Source organism: Nicotiana sylvestris, chromosome 7 (genome assembly GCF_000393655.2).
Source record: "Nicotiana sylvestris chromosome 7, ASM39365v2, whole genome shotgun sequence".
NCBI classification, from domain to species: Eukaryota; Viridiplantae; Streptophyta; class Magnoliopsida; order Solanales; family Solanaceae; genus Nicotiana; species Nicotiana sylvestris.
In genome coordinates this window covers 132,925,198-132,927,715 of record NC_091063.1, presented here as the reverse complement: position 1 = coordinate 132,927,715, position 2,518 = coordinate 132,925,198, and the positions used below count along the sequence as shown (strand labels likewise).

At 31.2% G+C, this 2,518-nt stretch overlaps 1 long non-coding RNA gene across 1 annotated transcript; it reads right to left on the bottom strand.

Annotated features, from left to right (window-relative positions):
- Positions 1–253: 253 nt before the first annotated feature.
- Positions 254–984, bottom strand: LOC138874193 (uncharacterized). The gene is made up of 2 exons (XR_011401234.1): positions 817–984; positions 254–730 (listed from the first exon to the last, which is right to left on the bottom strand). It is a non-coding gene; the product is annotated as an uncharacterized lncRNA (long non-coding RNA).
- Positions 985–2,518: the final 1,534 nt, after the last annotated feature.

Here is a 2,518-nt window from a genome sequence, read left to right as displayed (position 1 = left end):
AATAATGTCAGCTTATATTTCAAGAAATAATAATAGTTTGATGAGGAATTAAGCAGAGCTCTCATCTTGTTAAGTTTGCTAGCTCAATGATCCATTACCATTGAATATCAAATGTGATCATGTAATGTCTCTTGGAAAAGAATAACTTAAGAAGAAGCCGATTGACCAAAATGAGAATCCCAAATTATACGAACAATAGGTCTTATATGTAAAGGTTCCGATATACACGATTCAAAATCTCTTCGCCAAACTATGTAAAAATAGATTTTCATAAGAAAATTATTGGTAAATTGATCGAAGTGAGAAGCATAATTATTATGTCAGTAAAAAACTTATGACTGCACCAACTATGAGAAAAGACCTCATAAGCGTCAATATGGCGCCGCACCACTCATCAATGCATGGTGGTGGAACAGAGGACATAATTCAAGATCTAAAATTTTAATTCTTTCGTGTTTCCGCGGTATAACATATTCTTCCATAGAGCGAAGATATGGATATAGGAAGTCAAATCAATTCGATGATGTAAGCGTATATCTTATACTGAAGTGTCATAGCCTGATAGGAGATGTTTGGACTATCTTGTTATGAGATCTCCAGCAAAAAGGCCTTTTCTTGCATTTGGTTTCATTGACATTGGAGTGAATCATTTCCCACATAACTTGTATATCATTGTATCCTGAACAAGCCTCCATATCCTTGTAAAGATTCACTAATCCACTTCTATTTCCTGTCAGTACAAATCATCAACTTAGGCCTTAAGATGGGACAACAAAAAAAATTTATGTTTCGAGATTTTCAGCAAGTGTATCTTACCTTTGTTTCTAACACTAAGAAATCTGAACTTAGTTGGAAATAGAAATGAGTTCTTGAAGTTGAAGCTCTTAGTAGGAAGCAGAAATGAGCTGTTGAAGTTGAAGCAGAGCCAAAGCTTCCTCATTTCCTTTTCTACAAACCATGTCTTTGACCTTGATACTATATATAATGCATAATGAGTTTTTTTATAGATATTAATCTTTTAAGAGCAGAAAATCCAAAAGGATTAGACAAAGTAGAAAACAACACCCAATAAGATGGAAAAACCTTTTAAGATCATATAAATTAATTTACTTTCTATAACGAAAAATCGTAAAACCAGTTTAATTAGGGGAAATTTTGAATATTTGAGGGAAGGAAATAGGCATGTTGAGTAGGCAGAATTTTTTTTGGAATTTTGTTTTCCTACTTATTCTTTTGATCAAAAGATTCCAAGTCCTATTGTTTCTTAAGGCGGTGATAATGGGACCCTGGTCAAACGGTTTGTTGGATTTTCTTCTATTTGCTTCCGCCTTGCTTTCTTTCATTTTCTCATTTTTCGTTTGATTGATCATTCATCTTTCTTTGTTTATATTGTTTTTTAATAATTAGTTCACTTTCATTAACAAAAGAACATCATATTTTTAAACATTTAATTTTAAATTTTCTATTTTATTCTTGATAACATATTTTTATAACCATTGAAGTGTGATGACATATTTAAGTGTATATTGGTTTTTTAAGCTAGTTTCGTACTCAATCAAATAGTATCACATAAAATAAAAGGAATGGATTAAAACTAAAAAACCAACCGGCTCCTAAAATTGCTTTATTGCAGAAATTATCATCAATTTATGTGCATGTGATTAAACAAACTTACAGATATCAAGTAGTTGAAATTTAACTTATCTTCCTATAATGATCACAATTATTATGTTGAGAACGAATGCATGTGGACTGGACTAACCAATAGTTCTTGTAATGTACTGAGCGGCAAGTGCTTGGATTGACATTTCACCAACTCGTTTACTTACCTTTAACCCAAAATTATGTTCTTATTCGGTTTGGTACACTGAAAACTGGAAGTACTGCTTCTCATAAATTATACTCTAATACTTCATTCCTAACTTATGTGATTTTTTTTAGTCAGTTCCAAATCGAATTATATATCTTTATACTTAGTATAAATTTAACTTTAAAATGCTTGTATTACCATTATTGAGATTATTTATAGTCACACAAATAATATACATTATTCTAGATCATAAATTTCAAATCTTTTCTTTTTTTCTAAACTTTGTGTTCAGTCAAACACAATCACATAAATTGAGACGATAAGAGTAATATTTTATTTTATCTTATCATATGATTTTGACACGTATATTGCACCCTCTGGAACTTCCGTTGACAAAAGGATTTTTTTTTATGACGGATGTAGAGGATGAGACAACAGAAAGAAAAAATCTGTTACTGGAATTGAAACTAAAGGAGAATCCAGAATTCTAAACCCACTCATCCTTTGTGACAATATATAAACACATTCCAGCTTGAAAAGGAAAAAATAGGATCCATTGCCAAAAGATGCACCGAAGTTTCGTGGGGAAGTGCACGGTTAACCACTAATAACACATGTATTTATTTTTAAGGTACTGTTTAAAATGTCTTTAGTCTTTAGCCACTGTTTTAATAAATTTTAACTGCCCGGATAAAAATACCCTTCTGC